The following is a 16,016-nucleotide window of genomic DNA, read 5'->3' as shown; positions in this document are numbered from 1 at the left end:
TACTTTTATGTGTACTGAGTATGTCATAATAATATTTTCTACCCCCCTCCTCTTTATGAATACTTATATTAATGATTAAGTTTAATAATGTTTACGATTTTCTATTTTCCTAATGCTTCAAGCTTAACATATTTTTTTAAATCACTTACTTTCATGCAATTAATAAAGTTCATTGCTTCAAATAATAATAATAAAAAAATGATTGCTTTTAGTATTTTGTACTTTCAGTACGTTAATATATGTCTTTACTTCGTGTCACAAAATGTTTTTTTAAAAATCTACGTCTGAAGAGATAATTCTACATTATTTAATTCGAATTTCATGTTTTGCATCAAGAAATTAAAATTTTTTAGGATAAGTGGAAAACTATTGCCTACAGGTAGACAATTGGTGTGGGCTTAAATGGTATAATCAATGCAGTCATTGCCACTTATCTAATTTTTAAGATAATTTGCAAAAAAATCACTTATTCATTCATGAAAGGATACATTTAGAAAAATAATGTTAAAAAACAAAATTTTGATTCTCTACACATGCATTTGGAAATTGAAATTAAAATATGCCTTATAATGTCTGATTGACAATATTTTTGTAATTTTTGGAGACAAAGTCTTCCAATAATATGTTGGTTTTCTCATTTGTGTTAGATCTTCATTATTTTACAAGATTTCTAATCTTATAATTCACCCGCTGAATGGTCACCTGAATGTGACTGAATGACGACTGGAGAGTGAAAGGACAGGGAAGGGATCCAGAAAGCTAAATTCTAATTCACCCGCTGAATGGTCACCTGAATGTGACTGAATGACGACTGGAGAGTGAAAGGACAGGGAAGAGATCCAGAAAGCTAATTCTAATTCACCCGTTCAATGGTCACCTGAATGTGACTGAATGACGAGTGTAGAGTTAAAGGACAGGGAAGAGATCCAGAGAGCTAATTCTAATTCACCCGTTCAATGGTCACCTGAATGTGACTGAATGACGACTGACGAGTTAAAGGACAGGGAAGAGATCCAGAGAGCTAATTGTAATTCGCCCGCTGAATGGTCACCTGAATGCGACTGAAGAGTGAAAGATAACTTCATGGAAATACACTGCAATGTACAAGGCATTCAGTAACTTAATTGTTTTTTAATGATCACTGATTACCGCCTTTCTGTTTTAACTGAATGGTCTCTTTTTTTATTTTACAAATTGGTTTAGAAAAGAAACTTAATAGCAATACAAGGTTCTGAAGTGAAATAAATAACTGAGTGGAGAAAGAAAGATAACTGTAAGTAATCTTTGTAATGTTCGTTAAATGCCGCTTTTTAGTTTTCTCTTAATGTATTTTTATTGCCGGAATCTGACTTAAAGATGGCTAATTCGTCGTAAAACAATGACAGTCTATCAATCGGTCAATCCTCTGATTTTTATCAACGAGCAATACAACTTTAGAAACTAAATATTGGCATTTTTTGTTTAAAGTCAAAAGCATCAAACATGAGACTTTGTAAAACATTCATCAGGATAAACTAAAAACTTGTCTTTTTGATATTTTACACATGAAAACGGACTTTCCTAAAAATCATAAACTGTGCAATTGATTGATTGATTGTATTGTAATGAGTAATACAATGGGTCTATACCTTCCAAACACTAAGGTGTGACTAGGACTAATGGTATAGTCAAGCAGCCTGCTTACCTCTGTTTGGATGGTATAGCCCTTCTCTATATAAAAGGCTGCAGAGGCAGTATTTGTCATTCTGAAGTCGGACGTCTGTACTGATTGGAAGCTTCTGATGAAGAAAAGAAGGTAATTATTGAAGTAGCCATAGTGAGAGAAGTTTGAAAGTCTAGGGTGGAAGTAGTAGCACTAGTGAAAAGTAAACCAGGGGGTTGGGATATAAGAGGTGCAGTAATCCTGAATAAGGGTGAGACACCGAGTACTCGTAGAACTTGGTTGTGGAACACAGTGCAAGGTGCCCAGCCAGCTCTACATTTAACCCAGTAAGAAAGAACCTCAGTTTGTGTCATCGCTGTAAGAAAATAGAACACGGGACAGGTAACCCAGTAAATCAACAATAATCATTGTAAATAATATTAATTCCCAGTGTTAATCATAGAGTGAAGTAGAGCCAGAGGAAAATTTTATTTATACTTGTCCAAATTAAGACTCTTTTCCCTTTGAAAACGAACCCTTAGTTTAAACGTTTCAGTATGTTATTTAACGTCTCATTCGAATTTTTTTTTCACTCATATAGAGACGTCACCGTATGATGGCGAAAGGGCTTCAAATTTAGACCTATACTCGGCACTCATGTCATTGAGCAGTGAGGGTTCTTTATCGTGCCAACGCCTATCGTTGCACGGGACCTCGATTTTTAAGGTCTCATACAAAAGACTTTTACTTCTAGTGTCGGGCGCTTGGCGAAGGAACAGTCACGACCTTTGTTTACGTTTTAGGTTTGACGCGGCGCTGCGAACGAGAATCGAACCCGGGCCTCTCGATCACGAAGCGAGTAAACTGTAAGAGGGTTGTAATGTGTATTGTGCGATATCTCAAAAGCACTCGACTCAAATAGTAAAATGAACATAACATCCCTTCGAAGTATTCTCTGCGGTTTGAAATAAATAATTTCAATCTCTGAATCTATTTCTGAAATGCGTTACGTACGCTGATTTAGGTAGAAATCTGAGGCACTTGCTGATGGCTAAGCCAATGGGTTATCGGGACTTGTAACCACGGCCAGATAAGAACGTTTTTAGTTTTGGAAAAAAGGAAAAGTCGCATGGGGCTAGATCTGGACAGTACGGTTGGTGTGGCAAGACGGTAACCTTCTCCGACTTTAAAAATTGATTAAGGAGCATTATCATGACGTAGACGAACATGCCTAAATCCTGACACAGGGCGTCGTTTATGGTCATATTTCTTGAGCTTTTTTTAGTATAACATCTCTAAACATATCACTGATACACTGTTATTTCTCGATCATGACAAGGAGCACACGCCGGATGTGGCCGGTCGGCAGGGGATGCTCACTCCTCCATGGCACCTGATCCCACCTCTGATGTCTTAGAGGTCCGTGTTTGCTCTGCTCTTATTTTGTAATGTTTAGTGGACTTTTAAGCTCGAATACTATTCATTATCTCCACATATTTCATAATAAAATTACTTAATTATCTGTCCTTGACCTCTGTTTCATGTTGACATTATCTTTTACATGTAAGATTCCTCTAGGTTCGCTTCCACACCAGCGAGCTGACCTTACCACCCTTCCTAGATTCTCAATAAAACTCGTCACTTTCGGGTGCGGGAATGGGCGCGTGGGCGGAGACCTTAGTACCGAAGTTCACGATCCTCGGGGTTTATGAAGGACTTATTCACAATGTAGACTGGAAGGTTGATTTTTACTCATGGTAGGTAAAATTATCTGAAGAATCATCCAAAATCAAGTATGAAATATCCATTCCAAATACAGGACATTCTATATATTCCCGATATACAATGTTTGAAAAAGAATGTTTTAAAGGAGAACATCTAAAAGGCTGACATCGAAAAGGCTGTTAAAATTACTACAACAACAGAACAATTTAATCTATAATCAATCATTCCCTAACAAAAAAGTACTATAGTTAACTATAGTTTACTATAGTTAACTATAGTTTACTATAGTATCAAAGTTTTTTCACTCTAGTAAATCAAAGTATTTCAACTATGGATTTCAGATCGTTATATTTTTTTTTCTTCAATTCATTTATGCACATTTTTTATATTTAATTGAAATATTTTTTGCATATTCACACATTACTTCCAAATTTTACTTTACTGTTATAGAATTTTAAAGATTTTAAGCTTTGAAATCTCAAAAAAAAAGCTCGAGTAAAGTTTCATAGTAAATCAAAGTATCAAAGTTTTCACCATAGATTTAACTATAATAAACTATAGTTAACTATAGTAAATTTTTGTTAGGGTTTGTATCGAAGTATCTAATGTTTTGATCCATAGATGATTTGTTAAAGAAAAGCGCTTCATGATAAATATGCAGGCGTGAAGCGTTGTTCATGTACTTCATGAATTCTCAAAATTAAATTCATTTCTACATTATTTACTAATGATTTACCACATATTTTTGTCATTCAACGATCATTTCTGAAAAAAGCACTATATTTTTTTATTTCAATTACTTCACAAGGGAAATATTCTTACTCATCCCACGGTAGTTCATGAGAACATGAAGTTTTTTTCTAATTGGCAAAGTCTCTTTAGATGTTTACGTTCTGAAAGTTTAAATAGTGTTACATTGAATCGCATCTTCTCGAGCCTTTCCTGCAAGCCCGGAAAGACACCTTAAATGTTCATGTATTTCATCACCGTATGTAAATATTTTATACACAATGGAGTCCCTTCTGATTTAAGATTTTTTTTAAAAGTAGATAAACAGGGGACTGATGGTATTTATAACATCGATGCAGAAGACCCATCCTGTTGTTACTGGTAACGATTTGTCAACTCTCTCGCCAAATATCAGCAAGAAAATGTCATCCCTATGACGTGCGAGGGCATCTCCTTCTATATGACGTAACGTGACGTAGAACCGGATGAAGAGCTTCTGGTCTGGTATGGGGACGAATATGGGAGGTTTTTAGGGGTAAATCGTATACATCCGGGTAATTATACAATCTATCACATCACAAACACTTGATATCTTGGAAGGTTTTTAGGGAAACTGTCTACATCCGGGTAATTATACTATCTATCACATTACATACCTTGATTTCTTGGGAGGTTTTTAGGTTAAACGTGTACATCCGGGTAATTATACTATCTAAAACACTATACTATCTATAACATCAGATTTTTTTAGGGATAAACCGCCTACATCCGGGTAATTAATTACTCCTTCATCACATCTTTAAAGTACCTTAACAAACGTTTTATAAATCTTATATTATGATATTTTAATAAATTTCTCTAATTTGCAACTGAGTAGAAGTAAGAACTGCTTTTTATCTATATCAATGTATAAACTCCTTATATTTTTTCTTTTTCCCCCTTTTTTTGCATTCCACAAATTTGAATTTTAGAACTTTTAGATTACTAACTTCATCTTAAACCTGGAAACAGAGATTATTGCAGTATATGAAATTTGTAATTTTTCAATTTTTTTTTCATTTAAAAGGCCATGGATATAGTTTCAAACACCATCCAACGATATTTATTTTCTGTGTTCTTCAAATTGAATTCTAGTTATGCCTAAGTTGGCTTATGCTTTCATGTATCAGAAAATTGTACATTTTTACCTAGGTCGCAAATGGGATATTTCCCCTTTGAATGTCTGTTGGTTTTCGATACATAAGTTCCATTTTATCGATTTATAAGTTTTTAAAGGGTATGGGTGTAGAACAACAAACAAATTATATAAATGGAGTTTAGAACGATTATATGTTATGACACAGATATCGGTATTTCAATAATGATATTATTTTCTTTCCTTTTTCTGCAGAAGTTGATCTCAATGGCTCTTTTGCATTCCGTGCCAATGTTTTGACATTTGACGACAATGAAAGACTAATTTTTGATAATTGGACACCTGTGACGTATCAGAACTGGAATCCAAGTGGATTGAGGGTGAGACGGCAGTTGACCCTATCTTTGGCCTCCTTTTGACTTATCATAACGACGGTAGGTGGCGCTGGGTTACTGAGAGGAATTACACATACTAAACAGGAGAAGACGGACTAAAACTTCCCTTTATTTGTGAGGATTCTCCGTTTTATTTGGAGCCGGAAGGGTGTTCTATTACGTAATGTTTCATTTTTTAAAATGAAAATAAACTTTTGCAACCATTATATTTTTATCATTGAAAAAATGGCAGTGTTAGACTAGTGAGTAAAAAAAACTGTAAATAATTGAATGGAATCTTCTAAATTTTATGTAGTATATTTGTTTTTGGGAAATGATTTATCCTCATTTTTTTAAATAAACTGTGGATAGCATGTAGACAAAATGTACAATGTGGCGTCTCGTTATCTTAATTGCACTTCTTCATGGAAACTTACACTCAGATCTCTTCTTCCCCCCCCCCCCCCAAAAAAAAAAAAAAAAAAAAAACTTAACACCAAGTGTTATTATTAATTTTATGCATCCGTAATCGAAGATGCGGGGACATATATATTTTGCTTTGAACGTCCGTCCGTCAGTCTCTCTGTTTGTTGGTCAGTTTATCTGTTTGTCTGTTAGCCCGTAAAAACTTTAACCTTACCCATAACTTTTGATTGGTTTGAGGTATGACTTTAATTTCTTTTAGGTGTATTCCGTGTGAAAAGACCTTTCCTAGGGTATAAATATGTTTGACATTTTGATCTTGATCTTGGAGTTTAACCTACTTAAAAAAAATTAACCTTGGACATATCTATTGAACGGTTAAATCAGGTAATTGTATGCTCCAAATGTTCATTTCTTTTGACAAGACCTTCTCTTGGGTACCAACAATATTGACCGTTTGACCTTGACCTTATGAGTTTGACCTACTTTTGAAAAAAAAAAAACTTTAACCTTGGCTGAACGGTTAGTGCTAGGGCTTTAATACTGTAAATGTATTATATTTTGCGCATACTATATTTAGCGGAAATTGCTTTTCAACAAGTTAGCATACATTTGATTTATCGCTTTTTGAATGTCCTGTACATGAACATATACCGTAAATCTGGAAATTTTTGCTGTAGATAAATTTTAGCAAATTTGCGCATGCATTGCATTCGCAAAAATATATTTCTTAAAAATAAATCAACCAAAAAAAAAAAAAAAAATGAAAATAAGAAAATTTGCTATGTTTAACAAGATGAACAGGTGTTTGTAAGCAGAGGTCATATTAAAAGCTGTTTATACTACATGCTAATTACCCCTGATATTCCATGCGTAAGAGTGCCTTCACTACATTCAACATTATCCGATGGTTTGAAAGGCAGTATGTCTCTTTTAAATTATTTCTCTAAGAAAGAGGCCAGTTGTTTTATCTAAGAACAAATGTTTTTATCTTAAGGTTTGTTAAAGCCTGACATCGTTTTATATATTTCATGTACATGCGTGATTTATTAAAATGTTATGAAAACTTTAAATAGTTTAGATGTTTTATCTTCTTAATTCTAATATTTTTATCTGATTATTGAACATTGACATTGTTTAGTATTGTATGTACATGTAATTTATTGTAAGTACATGCGTAAAAGTACATTTAAAATCCGATTATTGAATGTTGGCATCGTTTAATATTGTATGTACATGCGTAATTTACTGTATGTAGTTCATGCGTACATGTAACTTATAAACTGCTATGAAAATTTTAAGCTCTTTTAAATTTAAGCACCAATGTCAATTCGCAAAATTTTTGAAACGTAAAAATTAATCAACAGCTTTTTGACCCAGATTCGCAAAAATAAATCGACGTAAAAATTTCCAGATTTACGGTATACACAAGACCTTTAGCGATGTACTTGATTTAGCGGAAGCTGCTTTCCGCGAAAGGCGCTATATAGAATACCCATGTTATATGTTATACGTTTTCAGTATTTCACAGCTTTATTTCTTGTGGCAAGAGTTTTTCTAGAATACAAACATTTTTTACTCTTTGATCTTGACATCAGCCTTTGACATACTTTTAAAAATTTCGGTCATAACTTTTTAATGACTGATTCTAAAACATTCACATTTCACCTGTATATTTCTTCTGAAATTCATTTGTTTACTATTAATTTTGGCCCTTTCGCCTTGACAAGTTTTGACTTACTTTTGAAAATCTTTAACTTTGGCCATAATTGTGTTGATGCTTTTATAGCTTTTAGATTTCAAGGGTGGATATTCACAAGATCCATTAGTGCCTATTTAAAACTTAATTTGCTCATTATAATATGTTACAAGTAGAGTTTGAGAGGCAGTACATCTTAATATTTGTTGCAACTAAAAGAAATGGAAATTCACTTACCAAAGCAGATTCCTTCTGGACAAGAGTCCAAAGCAGGAAGACAATAGACATAATTTTAACCTGGATGTCGTACTCTTTGGACCAACAGTCCGAAAATCCAGTCTTACAATTTTCTTTGTAGTAACTGGATCACCAATACTAGGCACAGAATCTGTCAATGAATCACTCCAGAGTTTGAGATTGTTGAACTCATTTGCAATGGGAATGTTAATTACTTTCATAAATCAAAGATACCGTTCACGGTAGCTCAGTCAGTAGAGCGCTCGCTTCGTGATCGGGAGGTTGTGAGTTCGAATCTCGGCCGCGACTGACCTAAGTCGATAAAAAATGGGTAGCAACTGTTTCTTCGCCATGCGCTCGGCACTTTGAAGTGAAAGTTGCGGGTCCTTCGGATGAGACCTTGAAAACCGAGTCCCCGTGTCACGGCAGACGTTGGCACGATAAAGATCCCTCACTGCTCAATGGCCCTAAGTGCCGAGTAAAGGTCAAAATTTGAAGCCCTTCACCTGTATATGGTGACGTCTCTATATGAGTGAAAAATTCTCGACATACAATACATCAATCAATCATAAATCAAAGGAACTTTACAATAGTTATACCGTTCATCCATACAGGATAAATTGTCCCACAGCTATTGAGTGGAGGGCACTGATCCAGTATTGGATTATCTGCCTTATACCAGCCTGGTTCGAGGTATCTGTCTAACGGAGAGAATTCACTCTCGTAGGCACAATTAAGTGTTCTGGCAAACAGCTCAAATAATTCTTGTGGGGATCCGCATGGATCTTTTGAAATGGAAATTAAAATCAAAAGGCTCAATTCTTTTTTTTTTTCTTGATATAAATTAATATTGTTTTAAGATTTTAAGCATTAATGTTCAGGTACTCTTTTAAACTAGAATGCAGATTTGTTATTAAAAGCTGACGTGTAATGTTAAATAATCGTCATAAATATTAAATATCCTGTTAAAATTAATATTTTATGTAACTGATAGCCTTGTTAATAAAATTTTAAAAAGTCTACTAACCAGGTGAAAGACTACAATAATAATTTGAATCTGAAAGAAAATACAAAACATAAAGACTGTGAATTTTTCTATTAATTTGATATGAAAATGATTAATATATCAAACAGATTCTCTGTGTTACATATCACTTATTTTCTTCGACACATTTTTGTTATACAACAGAAGTCGCATTGATCTGTTTCATTTTTAAAAATTATATAAATTTTCAAAAAAATGTTTCAGTAAATTAGAATTTAAAACACATACATCCTTGTTTTACACTGAATGCCACTATAATGAATAAAATTTGTGTAACAGTTTTCTCAATGGTCGCCTTAAAAGACATCTGCAAGAAAACAGAAAACACAGGTAACGGCTCCTTAATACCACGATACAGCTAGCTATTGTCACGTCAATTTTTGATTTTAAGAAGAATTTTTAGATTAAGGACATTTTGCAATTGATCAAGAAATAATGGCATCCTAAATACAAAATCGATACACATATTCTTTCCAAAATATGTTATTTTCCAGTAGACAAAACATACCTCTCTCCTTATTCTTTGGGTAGTAATACAGGAGTAATTTCTGAGATTTAAAATAACAGGTTGTTCGATTATAGAAAAGCACATGGAATGATCATTTGTGTCTATAAAATAATATCTTTAAACTATCAGACATTTAAATTGCACGGTTGCTCATAAATAATGAGAGGCTTTGTACAACGCAAAGTTGAAATAATTTCCTCAAAATGTACAATGCATTATTTTGTAAAATTAGCTTTCAGCTTTAAACATCGTTAAAAGCGCAATTTCATATAAAATGGAAAAAATGAGATAAATTGAGTGTATAGTGTTTAGCATATCCTGGTGTTTAGAATGAATTTTGTTATACTTTTTTTACAAACAAGTCTTATGATAAACATGATGACTTTAAGTTTTCAATCGTCAATTTCACTTACTTATGCAGCAATATACCCTTATCACCTGTATACGGGGTTTATATCTCTCAGTTGATTCGATACGCCAGAGCATGCTCTACGTATAAAAAAATTTCTAAAACGAGGTAAGTTATTGTCAAACAAGTTGATGAAACAAGAATATCAGCAATCTCGTTTAAAGTCATCATTTCGTAAGTTCTATGGTCGATACAATGACCTTGTCAGCAAATACAATTTATCATTAAGTCAAATGCTGACTGACTTTTTTCATACTAATTGTTAGGGCATTATTTACACACTGAATTGTCTACGGGTTTACCTTTTTTCCCCAATGCTGACAAGGAGCAGGTGTGAATGGGTGTTAGCGGTCGGCAGGTATGCTCACTCTACCGTGACACCTGATCCCATCTTTATGTTTTAGAGGTCCGTAAATTATAACAAATATTGTCGCCGACGACAATATGTGCCTATCTGTGAGTATACATTTTGAAATCCATTCCGCAAGAGAAAAAAAGCTTGTCTCGGCACATATTGTAGCCGATGACATAATGAACCAATTACCAACAATATGTGCAGTGAAGCTAGGTAGTTATTGTCGCCTATACTACAACCTATGTACAGAACAAATATTTGACCCATCACAACAGTGTTTTCTCCAGGAATTTACATTGAGCTTTGGTCTGCTGCAGTATATAATATCTACATATTTTTCCTACTTCTGAGAAAGCTTTACATCATAAGATATATTGATATTCATCACCTATTTCCTGTTGTTAGTTTGAAGACTAAACATAGAAGGTGATTTGATCTACGTAATTTCATGAAAACTTTCCTTTGTTTTGAAGGAATATATTAATCTTCTTTTGAAATCCGAAATTGGGTTTAAATAATCTGTAAACTTGGTCTTTGGAAGAACTATTCACATCAGTTATCAACTTCTGAAGAAATTGGTTTTTAAAACTCTGATTTACTATAGAAGATTCGGAAAGAAGTGTCAGGTATAATAAATTAAATCATGTTATCGACTGACCCCTGGTCTTTGTCTCGATAAATACTGAATGATTGGGAAGGGGGGTGGCAGCAATCTTTACTGATTTGTTTTCACTCTGGCTGTATAATTTAAGAATTAATCACATGTAGCAAAGAAGGTTTATTCTCAGGTGTAAATTGGATTTATATCATGCCTCCAAGGATTAAATATTTAAAATCTATGACATGATTTTAATGGGTATCCACTTTTAAGAAGAAAAACAACAATTACTTATAATGACTTAGTACAGTCATTATTCATAAACAAATGTGTTTGATGTAATAATGAGGTAGTGAGGGGCTTAATATCACTCTAACATAGCAAAATTTGCAAAGTTTTATTTCAGCAGGAAAATCTTGTGACTATAGTTACGAAATAAATGTATTCTAATTGAATCTTTTGAAGACAAAGGACGAAAATGTTCTTTATATATTCGATTATGGAAGCAATAGAGATTGCAACAAAATTTCGGGGAATTTCGTAAAAAAAAATATATACATCTGATCGTTTGAATGATCTTTATTTAAAAGAATGGCTGTATGACGCATAACGTTACAATTTAAATTTACTGTTGAGATCATTTTAAATTAAATAAAAAGCAGTGATAATGACGTATTTAACGGATTCGAGGAAAGGAACTTTAATTAGAGAATAAAGGGAAGAGAAAAATAATTGATTTTAACTGATTGCACTTTATATCACAATAGATGTTACAAATAATTCTTCAAAAATGTTTAAGAAACCAAACGTTTTTATTTGAACATTTAACTATATATATATATATATATATATATATATATATATATATATATATATATATATATATATATATATATATATATATATATATATATATATATATATATATATTTATTTATTTGATAAAATAATTTTATGAAATTAAATTTGTTACATTGAATTCTAATGGTGTTACCAGAATATTTTGCATTCTGCTTTTCGTTCAATTTGCCTTTGCAAGTAAGTGATTGAAAACACAAACACCAAATCTGATTTGTAATCAACAAATAACGCAGAGAAAACAGCGTGTTTTAACGAGTTATCAAGAAATTAAAAAAAAATACAATGTATACCGATAATTGTCCATAGCAATCAAATCAACTATTTAGTTTCTAATTCTTACATGCTTGATAATAAGCATGTATAAATAAATCAATATTTGATCAACTTTGAAACGACGCAATCTAAACAAAGCATAGCAGAAATCTAGTTCACATTTAAATATGGCAGTGCTATGAGTATCTATAAATAAATGCATTGGTTGGTTTAATTTCTAGTACAAATAGAATTATATTTTTGTATAAATAAGCTTGTGACAAGATTTGATTATTTTACTTAATTTGGTGTTGAAATGGGTTCTTGTTTTTCTTTTTTAAGATTTTCAGTACTGAATAAATCCATGTCAAGTATTGTGGACAGATCACTGATTGTCTAGTCAACCTTATCTACAGAAATTGGTTCTTTTTATTTCAGTATCAAACAATTTTGTTTCATCCATTTGGATAGTTTATTAATCGTCTCATCTACCGAGTTTCAGAATTTTTGAGATTTTCAGCATCGGATAATTCCGTGTTACATGTATCTATTCTGGAGGGGTCACTAACTAATTCCAGGTAAGGGTGATCATTACAGTAATAATTATTAGCAGGTGTGACATGCATTGCATCTGAATATGATTCGTAGGCATTGTTAGGTTCTATGTATGATCCTCTGCTATTGATTTCAGAAAGGCAAAGAGGAACATTCCACTCTTGTTTTGATTCAGGCAAATATTCATAGCCCTCAACATGCTCTTCTATAGTTTCGTAGTCAGGATCAAGGTATGTTCCACCTGAGATGGCCAATGATGATTCGTATGGGGTGTTCTCTGCTTCTGTAGATCTCTGAAGCCGTAATGACTCTTTCTTGCGTTTTCTTAAATAGAAATGCTTTGCATTACTTAAATGCAATTTTAATCAAATTATGAAATAAACATAAAAAAAAATCAATATTTATTACACGTTCATTAGTGATATACTGTCACTTGACGTTGGATAAAAGTAGTATTTTGAAAGCGATATTTTTCACTTCGGCAATATTAAAATTGCTTCAAAACTCCCAAAACTCTCAATTTTCATTTCCATTTCTAAAGAATGTTATAAAGACAATATACTTCCAGGTATATGATGTCAAGAGTAAATGGATTTATTAACTTTATTTCTTAGCTTTCTGACTGAGGGACAGAAATGTTCAAAAAAAGAATCATACTTATATAGCAAGCCCCACTTACTGGTTCTTACAAAAAATATTTTGAATACGGCAAAATCAAAATCTTGTAAAATACACACTTTCACACTTTTGAAAAACAAATTTAAATAATATAGAGTCCGACAGTTCAAAACATTTCATATGCTAATCTTCCCAGTTTTTATTATTGATATAATTTATTGATTTAGTAACTTTTAAAACTAATATAATCAAATTACTACAAACCTTATTTTCATGAAGCCGATTGTCAAGCTAACGACGACGAGAGTCACAGCGCCAAACCCTAGAACCACTGAGGAAAAAAGAATAAATCGCACTTAATACCAGAATACATCTAGAATGGAGAATATGGTTTTACGATAGTATCAGATCATTCTGTAATTCACTAAAAAAAAAATAAGATATCTCGTTTAAAAAGGTTAGATATATTGTTTTTGATGATGGTATTGTACATACAAAAGTATTGCATGTGGTTTGCAATCGTTGGTTCTTCATTCCTCTCTGAAGTAACTGAAATAACTAAGAGATAAAGAAATACATTATTATCAAGTTTACCTATATGTATAAAATATAATGTAAACCAGACATGTACACACACATAAAGCATAAAGATTGAATTCAAAAAAAGAAGAAGAAAACAATTATTCATACCAGTATTCTCTTCCACTGGAAATGGAAACTCTGAAAGGTATCGTGTATAACCTGTATTGAAATATTAAAGATTTTGTATTCATAAAAAACTACATAATGTAGATGATCAAACGACTGTTACCTGAGTTGTTCGAAGTGAAAAAAAAGTAAGAAGAGGAAATGTGTAGAGAAATTAAAAAAAAATAATTTCAGGAATGTTTTACGAAACCTTTGAAGTGAACATAACATTTGTCTTTTCTATATTGGACCAAAAAAAAAAAAAAAAAAAAAAAAAAAAAAAAAAAAAAAAAAGAGAGATCGAGATCAAGAACTTCCAAATATAAACAATCAATTATGTAAAGTTATATTTGTTTCAAATTAATGTATCAAAAACTATAATAGTATAATGAAACTTTAATAGTAAAATGAAACGTGAAAAACAAGACCGCCCGTAGAAATCGAGGAGTGCATTGGGCGGACATGTCCCCTCCAATAATGTTGACGATATATAGTATACTTTATAGAAGAAAAAAAAAACTACTTGATGAATGTGCCCACTTTTTTCGCTTGTTAAATTCTTCCTACGGACCTGGATAAATAAAAAAAAACTACCGGTAACTTTTCCACCAAAAATAATAATTTGATAAGTTGTTATTTAAGAGAGAGAGAGAGAGAGAGAGAGAGAGAGAGAGAGAGAGAATTGAGATGATTTTCACAATTAAATATTTGTTATTTATAAAATACAATAATAATATTAAAATATAAAAAAATGTCTCTGATTTCACATAGTAACGTGAAATTACCAATGGTTCATCATTATAGTTAATCATATTATATAGGGAAAAATCTCAAATCTCAAATATATTTTCAAGAAATGCGAATAAAAACACCAGCTATGCATTTTCTAATTGAAATTGATCAACAAATATAGTTTAGGATAGAAAATATAGGTATCCAGACATTTGGAGAAAATTGTATCTTTCTTATGCTTATAAAGTATTTTAGTTCCTCTTTTTACTTCAGTTGTCATATAATAAAGAGTCTAAAAAGCTTGTGCTATCATTGCTAGACATCACATATCACATCTAATTTCATATCATGCTAATAAGCAGTCGATTCTAATGCTAGATTAAAGGAAATTTAATTTCTCTTAAATGAATTCATTTTTTTCTTTTATGGGGTTTAAATGTCAACTTTGTACAAGACCGTTTCTAAGACTTCAAAGAACCTTGAATCATATTAAGATGCATAAAATGAAAATTGTTGCACGAATCATTTCAATTTTAAGCTTCATTTTGAGACTTTTTAAATAAAATAATAAATTTAAGAGTTATCCTTCCTGGCTGAAGATCGGATAGCCTTAAAGAAATTACAATCTTTCTTTGCTGAAATTTTAAGTCTACACGATTCCATTTTGAATATTGATCCCGATGTATGTTCATCATATTCAATTTTCAGTTTGTGTGGTAACTGTATGAAATATGGGGATAGCGAACAGTAATCAAGTTCAAACCACCCTTCTTCTTTTAAGAAATTCTCTAGCAGCAATAACCAAATGTTACATGTAACTAAATAGGGGTTTGCAAACTTAACATCTATACACTATTTACAGAGTTTCGTAGAGTCTGGTTATTGCCTCAACCACTTGTTTACCGAAACACCATCTTGTAATGCTCTGAGTAAATTCAGACACGATACTCCTTTTTTGTCCAGCAGTCAGTGAGCTGATTTTCACTTTCTATCTAATTCACCTCCATGATTGTTTTTTGCTGGATCAAGTCTCTAAAACTGCTTATCTCCATTCTCAGACTTTTTCTGACACTTGCTTAGTTGAACCAAGTACATTGCACTGTCAATGGCATCTGCTATTGCTAGCGTCTCTCCAGCAAGCCTGCTTCTTGCTTCTTTGCCTCGATCAAAGTCTAAACATTGGTCCTTTTCATGTTCGTGGCAAGATTGAATGCATCAAAAGTGATATCTGGTCGACTCTGTCGGGCTATCCACAGTATCTGTCCAATTTTTGACTGAAGGCATTCTTTTTCCACCAATGTCAGTGTGGTAACTTTATCTACAAAACAACTCTTATCAATGGGGATGAACTGTATGTTCTTCTGATAATTATACGGGCTATAATTCCTATGCCTTTCTCATATCCTGACAATTCGATTCCTACATAGGAAAA

At 32.4% G+C, this 16,016-nt stretch overlaps 1 pseudogene; it reads left to right on the top strand.

Moving 5' to 3' along the window:
- The first annotated feature begins 3,283 nt into the window (after positions 1 to 3,283).
- Positions 3,284 to 5,790, top strand: LOC133185697 (uncharacterized; annotated as a pseudogene).
- Positions 5,791 to 16,016: the final 10,226 nt, after the last annotated feature.

Source organism: Saccostrea echinata, unplaced genomic scaffold, assembly GCF_033153115.1.
Source record: "Saccostrea echinata isolate AGI-Se365-2 ecotype Australia unplaced genomic scaffold, CSIRO_AGI_Sech_v1 ptg000012l, whole genome shotgun sequence".
NCBI classification, from domain to species: Eukaryota; Metazoa; Mollusca; class Bivalvia; order Ostreida; family Ostreidae; genus Saccostrea; species Saccostrea echinata.
This window is presented reverse-complemented; position numbering and strand designations above follow the sequence as displayed.